The following is a 19397-nucleotide window of genomic DNA, read 5'->3' as shown; positions in this document are numbered from 1 at the left end:
GTGCTGTGTTGTTTTGTTTTTATCTCTGTGAAAGAAAATAAACAATTGAGATGTTAAGGCTTAAAATGTGCATTTAATTTTCACTCCTTTCTTAGTTTTCAGCGCGGGAATGGGGCGGCAATTTCAGAGTCCGCCCCGGGTGCCACTACTAATGCTGTAGTAGATTCAAATCAGCCATGCATCTGATTTCTAGGCCAGTCCCTTACGGGCCTAGACATCAAATGCACGGTTGATGTGAATCTACTATAGTTACACCACTTCTTCCACCGTAGAGACGCCTTTCCCCATACTGTGACACAATCATTAAGTTAAACACGAACACACTTTCATATGGAACAGACTAAGATAAGCCACTGATGTCAAAATGATCCGCCATATTTTTGGAGCGCCTTCTTTTGGCTTGGCCTGTTTCCTTGAATTCATTATTTCAGTGTCATGACTGTCTGAGTAGGCGAGTGTTGTTTTCAGCTAATATTTCTAAATTTTCTAGGATATTTTTAATTCTTTGAGTAATTTGCTGTTTACCATTAGTTTGAAAAACCTTGTTATGTGTAAATTATTTAGTTATGAAACCACGCTTTTACAGTTATTTGTATTATCAGTTTTCAACATCGTTTTCTGCTTAATATCGAACCAGAAGTATTTTGACATTGTGGGTAAAGCAGTTGCATGCTTGCAACCAAGACCTTTGTACGTCCTTAGGACGCTAGTAATTGCATTAAACAACACCACTTTCTTTAGCAGACACATTCATAATATGGTTTACTATGTTAAGAGCAAATGAGAGTCAGATAAGAAGATGCTGCTCATTTTTATTAAAAGAAAACAAAAAAAGTTCTCATCCTTTGGCAGTATAGAATTCTAGTGTCGTGGTGGGTTCCTGCCACTTTTCAAGATTCGTTTAGCTTGTTGCGCAATCTGTTGTGTCATTCAACCCCATACAAAAGATTCTGAAAAGAAAAGAAAAAGTGATTAATTTTTTCCACCAAATTTACACTCGCATTTCAATAAATATTTTGGGGTAGCAAATATCAATAATCCCAATTGAATTTTATATGAAAATGTTATACTGATCGAAAACATGACTGACAAAAAAATGACATGCATAGATTCAGTATTCTTTTTACGACGTCGACCCCTTAGGGTGATAATTTTTTCCTTGAAATATTTACAAAGAAAACCTACAAGTCATTTAATATGGAAGGAATATTAGTGAAATTAACCACATTTCTCGCTACAAACATAATAAACACGAAAACAAAAAGTTAGGGACTCGTATCTTTTTATATTCAAGTGAAGCATGCGTTTCCCTGATTACACAGGCAGGCTGGCTTCTAGCCCTGCTGGCACAATATCTCGTGGGGAGGCCTTCACCAGGATGAAGCTCCCCTCTCCTCTTTCGTCCACTTAGCAAATGAAACCACCTTATTCCTCCACATCAATACAAAGGTCATCCTCAGCAAATATCGGCTCGTGAATAATGACAAAATATCTCCACTAGTTCCTTCAATCCCATGAAACCCTGCTAAAGCACGATTTTCAGCATATATCTGGTAGCTGCTATAAAGTATCCACAGAAATTCCCAATTAACAAAAATGTTAAAAGGGATTAAGAGGAACATAAAGGTGCATTTGCTGGTTTTAATGCACTTGCAGCACTAATACAGATGATTTTGATTGGTTACCCTCTTCTGATCCTGTGATCTGTGCTGAAGTGAGAGAGAGAGAGAGAGAGAGAGAGAGAGAGAGAGAGAGAGAGAGAGAGAGAGAGAGAGAGAGAGAGAGAGAGAGAGAGAAACATGGGTTTACATCTTTCGCAACTTATATTCTAAAATACATTTAGATGGTGGTTTTAAATGTCTGTGACTCCTTTAAGATTCAAGTGTAACTTTTTATAAGAAACTGAGTTTTAAGAAACATTTACACAACATTCCTTCCTAAGCTTGTAAAAAATTTGGTATCTTGATGAAGCTCTTATATGTAAGTGTTTGAAATCTTCTTTTTATCTTGTTTGGCGTACTGATTTCTATTGTGTTCTCTGGATTCTGACTGTACGTTATCTCAAATTCTTGGATTGTGTATTTCATCATTCAAGAATTATGGCATAGACATAAAGCGAGTTAATTTGTGTGTGGGGGGGGAGGGGGGGCATAAAATGTACTATAACGACAAACGTCACCTGACCCCTTCTTCACCTGAACTCCATGTTTTTGACAGCAACACTGAGCAGGCTGCTGCTGCAAACAGTACGTCATTTTCTTCTATCACGTAAAACACTACTCGGTTTGCTATGGGATCTCTAGATCACCATGTCCAAGCGAGGAGCAGATTCATTCCTGCTTTCTGCTAACGTCTCTTGAATTCAGGTGTATCGACTATATTTACTATATTCTCTCTATTTATTCGTACTTTTTCCTATAAATTCTCTCTCTGCAGGATAATTTCCATTTCGAGCCCTTTAGGGTCTATAGCCTGTTGACTCTGTCCAGAAGGGTTTTCAAGTGAAGATTTAAAGATAGAAACGTAATTACATTCACTTCAATCGTTTCCTATTTTCAGAGAAAAATGTTCCTCATTTTCCTTCAATTTAAATCGTTTTTAAAATAAATAGTTACGCTAATTACTTAGATTGGTAAACTCTTGGGCAGAACTGTATTTTATAATAACTATTCTTCGGCAAGTTTCAAGAATTGCTTCCTGCTCATATCTAAATTTACATTGAAATTTTAGCAAGGGCAGAGGAATTTTTCCGTAGCTGACGAAACGACAGGAAGACATGCCAAAATATTTTAAGTGAAGCAATTGAGATTTTTTCAGGAAAACGATCTGCGAGCCGCCAACTAAACTTGTCACATACACAATATTGCAAAGACTTTCTGAAATTTATTCGACTCAATACATCTCCACACTGTCATAACACTCAAAGAATAAGAACGTCATATTTTAGTCTTCTTGATTTCAATTGGGAGCTTGTTTTGAATAGTGTTGGAGACGAAAATTTAAAGGCTTTGAAACCAACATTCGAATTATATCTTGGCTCACATAACTTGCAGTAATTTGTAGCTAATCCTGTTAACTCCTTTGGTTGTATTATAGCCTACACAGCAAGTCTTTCTAATATATTTACAAGACAACATGGTTTTGACAGCTTGATTAATCATTACACAAAATTTAAACATTTTCCTAGCATTGGTGTGGGGGCAATATAGCCAACACAATGGTAAACCTGACTCGAGGCACCGCCCGTTTTATTAAGTTTGCCGCTTCATTGTATCAATTTTTCAGCTTCGTAAGATGCATCTTACAGTAGTCTACTCTGTTTTTGACATCAACATAATCAATCTCAAGTTATTTTTTTTATAGAACACTCAACAGGATATTTCCAAGATATTGGCCAGAAACCCTTACATCTTTATTGATTTGACTACTGAAAGTAATCTCTCAAACTACACATAAATTTCACGCTTCATGAATAATCAGGAGTGGATTATTGTTTAAATATCCAAATATCACCAGGGGGTCGGGTTATTTTTCCTCCATACCAACATGCACTCTGTTTTATTTCGTGTAATTTCCTTAATGTCGTCCATTCCTTAACACAAGCAAGAATATCATTTAGTGCCTTCGATGTAGTTTAAGGAGAAATAAGTTCTAAAAGTGCAGTTGCATTACCAGTGCTATTGAAGAAAGGAAAGTTTATTGTCAAGGATGCAAACATTTCCCGCCAAAGTCTACCGAAAGGAGAAAATGTGCCCCTGCAGCATGTAGGGCTTAATACTAAGCGTGACGACACCTTTAATACTCATACGTTATTTGAGAGAGGAGTACAATTTACTTGATTTTTATCATACGAATTGTTGCGATTCATATTTGAGGCAGATATTCGAAATTAGAAGGCTCCTCTTAATAAACTCGTACTTATTACGCTCATTCCCAGGTACTAAAGACGTAGTCTGCTGCCATCTGGTGGCAGATGGTGGAAGTGGTATTCCCGGAGTGAGAATCGCACGTGAGGAAAGTACCTAAAACAGAACACCGCATTAAATAAGTAAGTTTGTCTTTTGAGTCCACTTATAACTGGGATTTCGGTTGAAGGTTACTTGAACTTTATTTCCAAGAAGTTTGGATCACCACCCCTACCTAATTTTACGCCAGACAACCGATAGACGACCATGCCTTGGTTTATGGTGTCTCGCCAGGCGAATGGTTTAACCTTTTTCCAGCTTTTGTGTCGAAATCAGGAATTTGGATGTTGGAGGTTGAATGGAATACCGTGGAAGTTCATTTGCCGAGTACATTTTCATTGGTGATATGAATTTTAAGTCTAGCGAATGTAGCCGATCATTGACCTACAAACAGGCTTTGGTTTGCGTCACCTTCGGCTTTTATAGGTATTGCTCAGCGACAGCGCGGAAGAAGAAAGAAAGATATACTGGGTGGAGACAAAGATTTCCCCCTTCTTTCTCTTAAGGTCATTGGATTAAAAACTAATGTGTTTTTACCGGTAATGCATTACCTAGTCAGCTGGTCGTGTCCTACGGTCACTTAATTGAGCTGTACCAAACGTGTGTGCGTGTGTGGGTGTGTGTGTGTGTTGTAGGTATACATCATCGTAGGCCGCAGTAGCTAAAGATGACTCTCTTTGCTGTTTGTTCCTTACCGGTTCACATAACCAATTTACAACCCGAAAGATTTCAGTAGGGCTGCCGCAGTAAGGGTGTTGAGCAAGCGAATGCCAGGTTCCTTCCCACCCACCTACAAATTCGTAGGCTAGATGCCTTCTTACAGCTCGCTGTACTATGTTGGGATCGTTCCTAGGTATAAATTATTAGTGACCCCTTATTGTTCGTTATCTAGGACTAAAAGGTATTTCTTGGGGATCTTTCTCTTTATACTATTTACAGAATTTTGTTGTGTTTTTACGGTAACCCCCAACGGGCTCTCATAAAAAAAAAAAAAAAAAAAAAAAAGACTAGGAAAAGATCCCTTTGTTTGTTTAATCGCCCCCTTAGCCTATTGGTATCATTATGAAACTCGAGTTTTAACATTTTCTGACCATTATGTAATGTTACCAACCAAATTTTTTTTTCTTCAAAGCCCCCATGCTGTCGCTGAATGTTCATACTTGAGAGTGAACCCCAGTGAGTACATCGGAATTTTTAATGGGGAATTCAAGCTACCTTACTATATTATGCAATTGCCCGGATCTTGTTTATAATACCATTGACAAACATTAGTCTGTATCGGAATTTGTCATGAAGCTAATGGCAGGTCAGTTTTCCATCTTAACCTCAAGTTTCCTAAGCTGGGAAGTTTTTCTTAATCCATAAACATATTGTTGAGGTGAAAACAGAAGGGTTTTCCAGTGTTTGTTGAGAAACATATAGGTGAATCGATATTGGTAGCAAAATAGCCTCCCTAAGTGGTAAGATTTAGCTGTAAATGGTAGCGTAATTGCATTTTGGAATTGAAAGTATGATTTTCCTATTTTTAAGTGTTTTGAATGCAGCTAAGGTCGAATTTGGGATTATACATGTCTTTTCTAATATTTCTTTGCACTTTTCTTTGCAGAATTATAATTATAACGGGCATACTAGCCTAAAACCAACAGCAACCCCTGGGTATACCAATATATGAGCAAATATATACATATAATATATAAGTCAAGATCACAACTAACTCACAAGCTGCTGTCTTCTAGATTTTAACCATCGTAAAAGTTGTCATTAGTGAAGTTATGGGACATAGAAATAATGGAAACTTTCCTTGCCTGATTCCTTTAAATTGATGACGCTAATGTTGATGCTCACCATGAGTGGATCTATCCACCACCCAAAACCTCTTATTGCTACTCATATAAGAGGATCACCCATTAAGGGTTAACTTTGCATATGGTTCTTACTTGATGGGGGGGCTTTGCCCTACTGGTACCAACCTTGGTGGCTAGGTTCCTACATAGTAGGGGGGGGGATGCTGTTTGCCCCTGGACTTCCCACCTGATCTAACCTAGTGTGTTGGGATTTTACATAAAGCTGAGGGGTTATAGTTTGCAGAATGACGGGATCAAGCTCTTACCTAACACTATCTCAGAACAGAAGCTTAGTTCATTGTTTATATTGTTTAGTGTTATGGGGGAGGAGGGTGAAACCCCCTCAGTCAGGTCAGGACATGGCATTTTAGGGAAGGTCAAGTTTGTTTCTATTTCTGTCAGCAGAACCTGTTCCCTTGGTTCTGCACTTTTCTCATATCGCTTTGCTCTACCTGGACAACCCCGCCCCCCCCCACCCCCACCTAGCCTAACTTAGGGCACTACATAATTAAAATAATAGGGTTATGACCTAACCTAGTATGAGGCAATGGATGACCAAGTATTGAAATGCTCATGTACCTCTGTGTGATATAGGACTGTTCCCTGTGTATGTATACAGATTTATACATAAAATCCATGCATGATACTACCTATTCTTACAAACATTTCCTATTCCTACAAAATCTACATGGTTTTCAATGGTCAGTGCTCGAGTGACTTTCGGATGTGATCAATCGCGACATCCACTCCACCAGCACAAAGACCCCTCCGTCACACACATTATCACCTTGCTGGCGTCTCAAATGCCTTCTGCCCTTACACACTTTAAAAATGTCTATGAAGCCTGCCTATGAGTTAAGCTGATTTATGGTCACTTCACTATTGTTTTATGACAGTACCTCCATTATACTTTTTGAAGTTACAAAATTTCTTACACTAGATGAAGAAACCATCACAAAATTATAATAAAATACACAATATAAAGAAAATTACACCATTAATACAAAAGTATACACAATTATTAACAAAAACAATACAAAATAAATTACTTTTTATACAAAAACTTATAAATTATATACAATATGAAAGTGTAACAGTACCAAAAAATATGCTCACCATCCAAGACAATCTGCTCCTTCATTATCTCATTAGGAATATTCTTTATTGTACAGTCAAACTGTTGAAGGTATGTTGTCCATTGCATAAGCCTACACTTTGTTATTGGCAGTACATTTAGAGACTTTAATGACTGATGGTCAGACAGTAACAAAGCATTTCTTTACAGGAACTGGTATAACTTCTTTATGGCCCTTACCACTCATTTTTGTCTTCTTTTTCTTCTTCTTCTTCTGAGTCAATGAGAGCTCCATTAGCTCCGTCTACACGGTCGATCTTTGCCCGACGAACTTTGCTCTATGTGACATCAGAAGCGGGAAAGGCAGAACCTTATCTGCTGTTTCTCTGCTTCTGACATCACATCGAGCAGTTCATTGAGCTGTGGACGGGCCTTTAAGCTTTATGCTTCCATACTGAACTGGCCAATGTTCACCTTCCACATACTGCAATAATGCTGCCCCTAAACTTATATCAGAAGCATCTACCTGCAATACAAATTTTGTATTCAAATCAAGTGATCAAAGAATGGGATGTGTCCCTAAAATTGCTTTTAATTTTTCAAGTGATTCTTGATATGAAATGCTGCAGTTTATTTTGTTTGGTTGAGATTTCTGTGTAAGATCAGTTATTTGAGCATCAATAACAGCTTAGTCTGATATAAATTGGCAGTAATAACCAGGTAAACCCTAAAAAGACTTTACACCTTTCTTTGTTTTTGGTACTTCTGTGTTCATTAACTTACAGACCTTGTCCACCACCTCTTTGTGTAATTCCTTCATCCACTTTATGTCCCAAGTAATTGACTGTAAAATGACCAATTTCAGTTTTTAATGGCCTAGCCATAAGGGATGCCTTCTGTAATATATACTCAAAACTGACTAGCACTTCTACATGCTCAAACCAACTATGTGATTGAATTAAAATGTCATCTACAAACATGTCTACATTCTTCATACTATAAACAATTTCTGTATGTGGTTGAAAGTTGTACTAGCATTAACCAAACCAAATGTAATACCGTGTTCCCCTCGTATTCGCAGGGGATACGTACCAGACCCACCCGCAAATAGTTGAAACCCCTATAAAAATGATTGCAACTGCCTATTTTGTTAGGTACAACTCAAGAAACCCCCCACTAAACATGTTTATACCTCTTTTTTATCACAAAAAGTTCATTTTATGATGAAATTAATAAGAAAACCAGGAATTAGTAGATATTTCTCACAGAAAAATATGCAAATACATGAATTTCCCCCAAATAAAGGGGTATATGTTCCAAAGAGAAATCCGCAAATATGTGGTTTCACTGTTAGTAACAATTGCATCAGACCTCTTTGTTAGAAAAAAAGGCTGTCCTCAAAGGAATTTGTCAATATCCCTTTGATGAGTCAATCTTAGTAAAATAACACTTCTTACCACTTAAGCAAGATTATCAAGTTCTGATGTGGTGTTGGCTTGGAGTTGGACATTGTCAGTTTGCTTATCCTGTGGAAGTCTAAACACATCCGATGAGAATGTTCAGTCACTCCCAGTTCCAAATTACAGTCACTTTAATCATCCTTATCTCTGTAAAGCATATAGCATTTGATGGGACTTTCTTACAGAAATTTTTTCCTCCTAATTTAACACATCTTCCGTTACATTTGTCCTCCCTGGTATAATTTTGTGTAAATAAATTCTCATACTCCTACAAGATCCTAGCCACATTCTCACTTTTAACATAGCTTGGCATAGTTATTTCCTTACTAATCAGTCTTGCATCCCAAATCATCCTTATCACCCAATCCATCATTACCATTATCACCATTTCCATTATGATTGGTACTTTACAGCTAATATCATTACCTTGACTTACACAGTTATGGTAAAGCTTGAGCATTTTGTGATGCTGACATTTCACACCATTAACCCTTTATGGACGGGCGTGCTCGTATGATCATCTATAACAGATTTTTAGCAATTGACTGGCTAACTCATAGTATTATTAACCACTATATGATTAGGACGAATTTAGCGGGAAAGATGTTAATTTCACTTCAGTGGCACGTAAGTAACTTATGGCAACTGTATTAGATCAGCACAGGACAAAGGAAATCAGTGTGCCTTGAGACTTTATGGGGAATGTATTGCCCCTCTATCCCATGACATCTTATTTATTTGCATAAATATACCCAGGGCATGCTGTTGGTTTTAGTTCTTATCTCCTATGGTAGTATATGTCAACTATAATTGTAATTTTGCAAAGAAATATTTGAAAAAACTTATACCTCACAAGTTACTGTATCTCCCCATCTCAGTAAATCTCATCAGTATTTTACTACAAATATTCTCAGAATTTGTTACTGATTTTGGTTCTTATCTGTTATGATACTGTATGAGCTATAATTACAATGTAACAAAATAGAAGAAAATATTGTTAGAAAACTTTTTTACAATTTTATCTTCCTACACATGCATTTGCATATCTTCCTCTTTCCATTGATTTTTTCCTCCTAAATTGGCCAACCTTAAAGGTTACCCAGTTGGGGGTGTGCTTCATATAAATTTAGCCCGTCCCTTAAGGGTTAATACTCAGCACAGCATTTTACCTCTTAATCTTTTGAAGCACATCAAATGGACCTTGCCACAGCCAATAAGAAAAGTTCATGACATCTCTTAGGTAACATGAACAAAACTTTGTCCCCTGGATTAATTCGTTGACATGCATGTGTAATCAATCGTGTTTTCTCTCATGTTAAGTGAAGTTAACAGACTGAAAAACTTGAAAACATAAGCAACTTTGAGAATATTTTTTCCACATTTTGAGATATTAATACTGCACTGCACGAGAATACATATATAATGTAATGAGCAAGAAAGAAACCTTACCCTGCCATATATGTACTGTGTGCACAAAACACTTGACAAAGTTTAATTAGGTGAGAATGTCGTTTACGCATGCACCAGATATACTTCATTTGTTTGCAAACATAATCTTTCCTATTATAATCCTTCACTAGCACGTGGCTCATTCGGTCCCACTATCCACTGCAACTCACTTATATGGCTCCAGAACAAAGAGGATTCTTCCCATTTTTATCCCTTTGATACAACCTTTATCCACAATACAGTGGTCCCCCCGTATTTGTGGGGGATGCGTACCAGACCCCCCCGTGAATAATAGTTAGAACCAGTAAATGTTTGGAACCCCTATAAAAATGCTAAAAACAGCCTATTTTGTTAGTTAAAACTCAAGAAAAACCCACTAAAAATGTTCATACTTGGTTTGTTTGATAGTTTTATAACAAAAAGTGCATTTTATGATGAAATTGATAAAAAAAAAAACCCAGCAATTTGTGGATATTTCTCATAGAAAAATACCGCGAATGTGCGAAATTTCCGCGAATAATGCGGGGAAACGTTCCCGAGAGAAATCTGCGAATACGGTGGGTCCACTGTATATGTTGACTGGATTCACAGGACCTGCTAAATAATTCTGTTTGTAATGACATACCTGGTCAAAAGAAATTGCTCTTGTGTACATTCTGTAGTTTCTGTGTTTGTAGGTTGGTCCCCATTAATGAGTCGTGCAAGTTCCATTACAGCATGGCAAAACTGCTGCGGCACAGTCAATTGGGCATCTACCTAACCTGCCTTTTGAACTTAACAATACAAAATATCACTTGTTATTACTGAAACATTTGTTGACTTGCAAAACACCTGTTTTTACCTTAGCACCTTCAAATACCTTTTTCAAAGTCAAATCATTTACCTGTAAATTATACTAAGGTTTTCCTTCTGTTTCAAGTTAAACCATTCTTTAACCTTATGCGTAGCTACACCTCTCTACCTCAAGCTTCCTTTGCATCTTAGTAACAGCTCCCGCAGGGGAGTACTGCCATCAATGCACCTCACATGGTGCACTGTAGGCATTACTTAAGATCCTTCACAGCATCCCTTCAACCCTTACTTGCAACCTCTTTCATTCCTTTTTACTGTACCTCCATTCATATTATCTTTCTTCCATCATACTTTCCTTCCTCTTAACAATTCATTCGTAGTGCAACTGGGAAGTTTTCCTCCTGCTACACCTTTCAGACCTTCTTGCTGTCAGTTTTCCTTTTCAGTGCTCAGTGACCTCATAGGTCCCAGTATTTGATAAGCTGTAGGTCCCGTTGCTAGGTGACCAATTGGTTCCTAGCCACATAAAAATATCTAATCCTTTGGGCCAGCCCTAGGAGAGCTGTTGATCAGCTCTGTGGTCTGGTAAAACAAAGATATACTTGACTCAATACTGCCAGCAATGTTTTATGCATAAATAAATGGGTCCCTGATCAGACACTGAAAATTGTGAGGCAATGATTATCAAGTATATATGAAAATAGTCTGTAACTCATAGTGATATAGGACTGTTCCCTGCATACACAGGTTTGTACATAAATTCCATGCTCAGTAATATTGGTGTAAGGAAATGAAAATACATTAACAACTTATTACATGAGATGTTATATAAATACTACATAATCCTGAGATAGCTAAAATTAAATGAAGTACAGTGGGTCCCTGCAAGATTGAGGATCAGCATTCTCACATTCAGTTAATCGCTCTTGTCTGTGGAATGTCTCCTGTATCCAAATATGTATTACGGAAAATTCGCTACACTGAATTTTTCATTAATCAATATTCAGTAATTACAGGCAGTCCCTGGTTATCGGTGGGGGTGTGCTTACAAGCAAAAACCGACATTAACCGAAACTCGGCAGTTTATGGCGCCATAATGCCGATAACTGGTTATCGGAGTCATAAGCATCCTTATGGCGCCATAACTGTTATTGGCGCCACCAGAACTCAACCCGTTGTGGCGTCATAAATCGCCGATTTTATATCACTAGACAAGCCCCATAAAACCAGACCAGATCAGATCAAGCGCCTCAGTGGCGTGGTTGGTATGGTATTACCGTCCCACCTCGGTGGTCATTCCATTGAGGGGTGAGATATGTATATTTCTGGTGATAGAAGTTCACTCTCGACGTGGTTCGGAAATCACATAAAGCCATTGGTCCCGTTACTGAATAACCACTGGTTTCATGCAACGTAAAAGCACCATACAAACAAACATAAAACCAGATCGCCGGTAACCGGGGATTGCCTGTACATACCGGATTTTCATTTTATTTTCAAGACTAAATTTTTATATTTTAAAAATTTACTACTTTTAAAATGTATAATTGTAAATACAGCAAAATATCAATAAAATGTTAAAGTAAAATCCCACAACATCACAAAACTGTTAACTGATGTAAAAATATCTCTCTCTCTCTCTCTCTCTCTCTCTCTCTCTCTCTCTCTCTCTCTCTCTCTCTCTCTCTCTCTCTCTCTCTCTCTCTCTCTCTCTCTCCTAACCTTTAATGTAATAACTCAACCAAAATATCAACAAATTATTTCACAGAATCCTTTTACTTTGTACTGTACTACAGTATGGCCCCCATAATTAGGTGAATAGGGACCATAACCACCAGCGTCAAGCAAAAATCTCTGTTAAGTTGGCAGGTATCGTCCTCTAAAAGTGCTTATAACAGGCTATTTTAATAGTTCCAACACCAAATGCTTATAACTGCCTATGTTAATAGGCAGTTATTATAGTAATAATGTAAATAGCAGAATATCAGTAAAATGTTATTTCACTTAATTCTATTTACACTATTTTAATAGTTATCCGTTATAATACATGTATAAAAAACCAATTGTCCAGCCCTCTCTCTCTCTCTCTCTCTCTCTCTCTTCTCTCTCTCTCTCTCTCTCTCTCTCTCTCTCTCTCTCTCGTCTCTCTCTCTCTCTGCTAATGACTAACTCTCTCTCTCTCTCTCTCTGCTAATGGACTTTTTAAGTTATCGTGCATCAGCATCATGGAGGAAACTCCTTTAACAATCTATATTTTGTTCATGAAACTTACCTGACAGATATATATATAGCTGTATTCTCCGAAGTCCGACAGAATTTCAAAATTCGCGGCACACGCAGTGGGCGGCCAGGTGGTAGTACCCATTCCCGCCGCTGGGAGGCGGATATCAGGAACTATTCCCATTTTCTATTCATATTTTTTCTGTCGCCGGTCGGTAAACAACTGTTTACAGACCTCCGCCTAGGATTTTGAAACTTCATTAGCCGCTTAAGTATCCTAATTATTCTTTCGATTATTGACTTGGATTTGTGGCTAGGCATACGCTATCGTAAATTTTTTCATTGCATTTGATGTCTGAAGCTAGTTAGCCTAGTTTCAGACTTTGTTGTCCGCATGGGGTAAGGTGAGGCTACCGGAACTTTCGGTAGACACTCGCTTAGTATATATGACGTTTACATGTTTTCTTTGCATAAGTTCAATGTAATTAGTATAATGTGTGACTGATTACGGAAGAAGGAGGATTCATGTACGCATTTTAGAGCGTGTTAGAATCAGGAGTTTTCCTCCACAGTAAACAGAAGTTAGAAATAATGAACCTTCTAACCTCCTGTAGATTTTATTTTGCCTAACCCTGTGTTATGGCTTACGGGCCTAGAAGAAGTGTCTGCTAGAGGATTACATCAAGTAATCTTAGACTAAAGTGCTCGCTCTCCAATCAGTGTTGTGAAGTGTAGTGCCCCTTGTGTTGTGGAGGGGGCGTCAGATCGGCCCCATAATGCCTCAAGGCCTGGACCTCTGTCGGACTCCCAGGACTCAGGGAGAGGGCATGTCGAAAGCCGCAAGAGGGTTACGGGGGCTCCCCACCGATCTGGCGTCCCTTCGGCAGGCCCTGTTGACGCTTCCCAGGCTGCTAAAGATCGTGCACGTGCACGAATCTTGAAGGATTGCTTCTCGTCCTCCGAGGCGTCCTCCCCGCGCAAGGGTTGGAGCTCTCGGAAGGACTCGCGCCCTCTAAGAAGCTTTAGAGAAGAGGACGCTTCACGTCCTCTCTCTCGTCAGGAGGGAAACGTCAGATCGGCCACCATAACGCCTCTAGGCCTAGACCTCTGTCGGGCTCCCAGGAAACCAGGGAGAGGGCATGTCAAAAGCCGAAGGAGGGTTACGGGTTTTTCATGCTGATCTGGCTTCCTTTCGGCAGGTCCTGTTGTCGCTTCTCAGGCTGCCGAAGATCGAGCACGTGCACGAATCTTGAAGGACTCGCGCCCCCTAAAGAGGCTTTAGAGAAGAGGACGCTTCACGTCCTCTCCTCTAAAGAGGTTTTAGAGAAGAGGACGCTTCAGTCTCTCTCTCTCGTCTCGAGAGGATGAAAGAGTCCTGTGCCCTGTCAGGGCTCTCGAATTTTATTTAGCATTCCAAAAGAATTTGGTAATCAAGGACATTCTAGATTCCACCTTTTGGAGGAGCAACTCAGTATTCGTCTCCTCTCCTCATGGCGCTCCGTATACGTTATGTAACGTTCGCTTTACTTCGGAAAAGCAAGCTGATAAGTTTGACGTCCGGCAAGCTGCTTTGCACAGTCAAACAACTTATGTCTCTGGTTCGGCATAAGAAGAGCAATTTAGACGTGAGGAAGCTTTTGGAGGTGCTCGACGTCCTATAAGTAGAGTCATTCTCCAGGACGCTTGTCAAGCACCTTGCGAGGTTGTCTTTCGGAAGCTCGGCGTTCCTTTGCTGAGTGCGTTTCTGGAGATGTTCTTTTGCATTTAGTGTTCACACACTTCAGGAGCAGCGTGCGGCTCTCCATGAAACTCGCATGAGGACGTCCCTTGAAAATATTCAACGTCATACGCAAAACGCGGTTCGTCATAACATTGAGATGTTGGCAAGGTCGCTCGCCAGGACGCCTCTTGGCGGGCCTTGCATGCATCAGGGCGCTCAACGAGTTCCTCTCTGAAACGTCGTTCAGAAGACTTAATGTTCTCTGCTCAGACACGCTCGTAGCTACGCAGGACGTTTTTTTTGAGGACGCTCAGCAGGACGCTTTTGAGGACGCTCGGCAGGACGCTTTTGAGGACGCTCAGCAGGACGCTTATGAGGACGCTTTTGTGGACATTCGCCAGGACGCTTCGGTGGAAGCTCGGCAGGACGCTTTGCGAGAGAAAAGACTTGTAGAAGGCGTCTTATTTGCTGTTCAGGACGTTTCTTAGGTCGCTTGACGCTTTATAAACGCTCGTCAAGAGGAGGTTTTTTCAGGACTCTCCACAGGACATTCCTTTACAGAAATTTTTAAAAAGGATTCGGAGTTAGCGGAGAGACATACCCGAATTTTTTCTTCGATCCCTCTTTCCTCTTCATCGATTTCTCTGAGAAACTGGAAGATTATATACTCGGATTCCTGGGTGACTTTCGGTCATGTTAAAGGGTTTTCCCCTATTAGCAAAGTGCTAATAGTTTTGTCAAGTAAGGACGTTTTCCCCATTGTCAAGATATTAAACGTTTTGTCATTTAAGTGGGGGACCCCTCATAAATGGGGTAGTTCTCATTGACATAGATTTTAACGTTTTTATCGTTTAAGCGGATAAACTCATTAACAAATTTCGGAAGAGCTCTCATTCATTTTCAGAGGCTCATCCGGGGAGTAGGAAAAAGACTTGTAGACTAGATCCAGGAAGTCTTATGTCCAATATCATAAGAACATTGAACGGTCTTTTTCGATCCTCGGTTCTCTCTTGATGATCTCTATTCGAATATTACTCCCTTTTCTTGGAAAAGAGTCTTGACAAAGAGTCAAGGAGTTCTTTTAAAAAGTCTCGTTCATTAGAACGTGGACAGTCGTTTTCCTTTCTTTCTCTCTTCCTCGTCGAGGAAAGATGTAGTAGAGAATTCGATGTTCAAATTACTACAATACTTACGTAGTTTATCTTTGCGTCATTTTGCTAACGCATGGGTCAAGTCATATACGCATATCGTATTTACCTCTGCGGATAGAAGCCGAAAGAACTGTTGTTCTAATGTATTTATTTGACACTCCCTTCAACCTTCCAAGAGTTTTCGGAGTAAGAACAACTCTTCAGGTATTGTTACGACAACACCAACTCAGCTTCTGTATTTAGCGAATTCTGTTTCGTTTAAATAGGCCTGCTTGAGAGTTTCCTTTTGCTCGATAATATCATACCTATTCCTTCGTAAAGGGAGTAGCTGGCAACTCAGGCAGATAGTATTCTGTTCACCATTGAAGCTTTCCTTCGAGGAAGACTTCTTCACTCTTTTTGATAGAGATCGAAGGTGGTCGATCTCCAATCCTTATTTTGTTTTCTTGAAGGAAAGAATTTAGGATGGAGATCGTTGTTCAGAATACTATAAATATACTACGTATATTAACCTCGCGACATGATTCTACTAAGCAGTTGAATTGTCCGAGGGGTAGGCGGTTCCGGCATGGAACATATCCTAGTTATTCTACGGATTGCGACTTAGACGAGAAGTATTCTAATTGAACTGCAACACCAACTCAGCTTCTGTATTTAGCGAATTTTGTTTCGTTTAAATATGCCTGCTTGAGAGTTTCCTTTTGCTCGATAATTTCATACCTATCCCTTCGTAAAAGGAGTAGCCGGCAACTCAGGCAGATAGTGCGAGACGATGAACAAGGCTGCTGTTACTGTGATCTACGCAGTACTGGTTAGCTCGGTGTCATGCGCGGTTGGTTACGTCTCTCTCCCTTGCGGGAATGGCGGAATAAACCGTCTCTCTGCCCTACAATCATGGATTTTAGCCTCGGGTTGAGGAAATTTCTAGTAATCTTGAATGATCATGCCTTCCGTTTACTTAGAAAATTTCAACAAGATATCTCTTATACTTGTTCGGTGCGGGTTTACCGCACGGTAACAGAATTCTGTACGAATCTACTGCGGCATGGCACTATAATAATGCTCTCCTGCTTATGCAAAGCGCAGCCTTATTTAGGGAAGGAAGCAGGCTGAGGGAGGGAATGGATGAGTTTGCTGGGGACCATTTCCTCGCTGGAGAAGCTTGTTTTCCCTGAATAAACAGCAATTCAGACCTCTACAAATTTTCCTCACGAAGAAATTGGAATAACATCAAAGATCTTGTAATTCTAATTTTCTCTCAACGGCTTGAGGATCACCTCGGGTGATAGCTAGAGGGTGCCAGACATCCGAACAGAGAACAGATGTTCTGGCACATTGTCTGAAAGAATTGGAAGCCAAATTGGTCGGCTCTCCAGTTCCTCGAAGGGTGAGTTTGGATCGAGTGGCCCAAATCATCTCGGATAATTTCTCAGCTCTCTCATAGCTCAAGAAGAGAGAATTCGTTATGGGCTTGGGCACGGAACGTAACGATCCTCAAGAGGTTCGTTAAACTAGTGCATGTCCGTGCGGGTCTTCTCGATCGAAGGCAACAACTACTGACGTCTGAGTAATCCTCACTTAGAAGTATGTCTAAAGTGAGGAGAGACTGAGGGCGTCCTTTCGTTAAGTTTTTCGTAATATTGAAGACGAAGGAGCTTCCTCTTAAGTTGTTCCCTTATTCATGATCCTAGAGGATTAGCTTTAGTCGCCACATGTTGGCCTCTAAGAGGTTGGATTCACAGAGGTCAGGTAATTCAGAGAATGGTCCAAAGACCCTTCCCGAGAGAATCGGTGTAATCTAACATCGTCACTTAAGTGAAGTATCTAATATCTCTCCTCTCTGAGTCTGAAGGCGTTCAGACTATCGAGAAGCGATAAGATCTTCAAGATTAATGGCAGTCTCTTGGCCAAGGCAAAGCAGTGCTGCCTATTTTCAGTGTTCAATCGGAGGGGGCCGTTTCTGGAGATAGTGAAAGGAAATGACTGTTCCTCCACCTCGACCTCTGTGAATTTCGTTATGGTTCTATCTTTCCGTATGAAGTATGAGATAAGATAGAAGTCCTAACTATTGTAGAATATGCAAATATGTTGTTGACGGCCTCTAGGCTCAGAGATTCGGTTCTGTCAAACAACAAAGCTTCACGATCTTTGAGGTCTGTGGAGATCTTGAAATTCTCTGGATCGCAGGTTCCGGCATGGAACTTAGACGTAGTCTGAGTTTCTGATGCCAAAAGCATTTCGAACCTATCCTTTCTGCGAACTTAATACACGTGACCAGAAAGGCTAATATTCTAACCGCTCTAGCCACGGCAAGGAGGGTTAGAGAGGTTTTAGCCATCATCAGAGGTTTTGGCTTTAAAGGACATAATGCGGTCTGTCCTCTAAGCCTTCCGTTCTTGATAAGAACGAAAACCTGTCTAACCCTTGACCCGAAGGCTTGGAGACCAAGGGTATGGCACAAATTATTGGGCAAGGGCATTAGAGAGTCCTGTGCCCTGTAGGGTCTCTCAAGTTTTATCTTGATAAAACTATAGAAAGTCAAGGTCAACGGACAATCTGCGGTGTTCCGTAAAAAGACCAGACTGGTTCATGTCCAAGAACACCCTGGCATTATAGCCAAGGAGTTCTTTTAAGAGGTCTCATTCATTATGTTTGCATAAAGATTTGAGATTTTTTCTTAATATCAATGCTCAAGAGGTGAGGGCGCGGCCTCGGAAGCATTTCAACAGAGCATGACACTCGGTAACATCCTGAGTGCCATACTTTAGCGAAGCAACTCTGGGTTCGCTTCACACTCCCGACAATCTGCGGTGTTCCGTAAAAAGACCAGACTGGTTCATGTCCAAGAACACCCTGGCATTATAGCCAAGGAGTTCTTTTAAGAGGTCTCATTCATTATGTTTGCATAAAGATTTGAGATTTTTTTCTTAATATGAATGCTCAAGAGGTGAGGGCGCGGCCTCGGAAGCATTTCAACAGAGCATGACACTCAGTAACATCCTGAGTGCCATGCTTTAGCGAAGCAACTCTGTGTTCGCTTCACACTCCCGACGGGATGTGAAGACGACATTTCAGATCCGTAAGTCGCTAGGACCATACATATCCGTAGATATATTATTGGGGGCAGGAAGCAACACGAATCCTATCCGATAGAAAAGGGATAGGTGTGCTTTTAACTTTGAAGGGTTGGTCGCTTGAGGCGCGTTCCTTTTCTTTAGCCTAGAAGTTATGGAACTAACTTTGATAGGTTAGGTCAGGTGGTGGTTTTAGCTTCGGTGTCCTCAGAAGTATGGTCATATGGTCTAGTCACATTGTGGTCACGCCCCCGTTGACAGATCATCTAGAGCGCACCAGCATTACAGGTCTCTACCTCGCTGGCAACTCTAGTAACGCAGAAGCAGACTTTGGTGACAGTAATCACGAAGTCGGCTATGCTAACAGGTCAGGAACCAAGATGTATATCATCTACTTAATTTAGTTTCCCAAAAATCCTATTCTGTCTCTTCCCACCATTCGAAGGTGGGATTCAGCTATATATATATCTGTCAGGTAAGTTTCATGAACAAAATGTTATTGTTATAATACAATTAAGTTTGTTCATACTTACCTGGCAGATATATATAATTAAAGTGCCCACCCACCTCCCCTCAGGAGACAGTGGCACTGATAAAATATGAATAGAAAATGGGAATAGTTCCTGATATCCGCCTCCCAGCGGCGG

At 40.0% G+C, this 19397-nt stretch overlaps 1 protein-coding gene across 1 annotated transcript in view; it reads left to right on the top strand.

The window, feature by feature from the left end:
- Positions 1-3898: 3898 nt before the first annotated feature.
- The window catches only part of LOC135220573 (ATP-binding cassette sub-family F member 2-like), a 74000-nt gene continuing 58501 nt past the window's right edge, over positions 3899-19397 (top strand). Inside the window, exon 1 of the mRNA XM_064257816.1 lies at positions 3899-4048. The gene's annotated coding sequence lies outside the window, so the exon portion shown is untranslated. The remainder of the gene's footprint in view (positions 4049-19397) is intronic.

The sequence above is a fragment of the Macrobrachium nipponense genome, chromosome 2 (assembly GCF_015104395.2).
Source record: "Macrobrachium nipponense isolate FS-2020 chromosome 2, ASM1510439v2, whole genome shotgun sequence".
Lineage (NCBI taxonomy): Eukaryota > Metazoa > Arthropoda > Malacostraca > Decapoda > Palaemonidae > Macrobrachium > Macrobrachium nipponense.
This window is presented reverse-complemented; position numbering and strand designations above follow the sequence as displayed.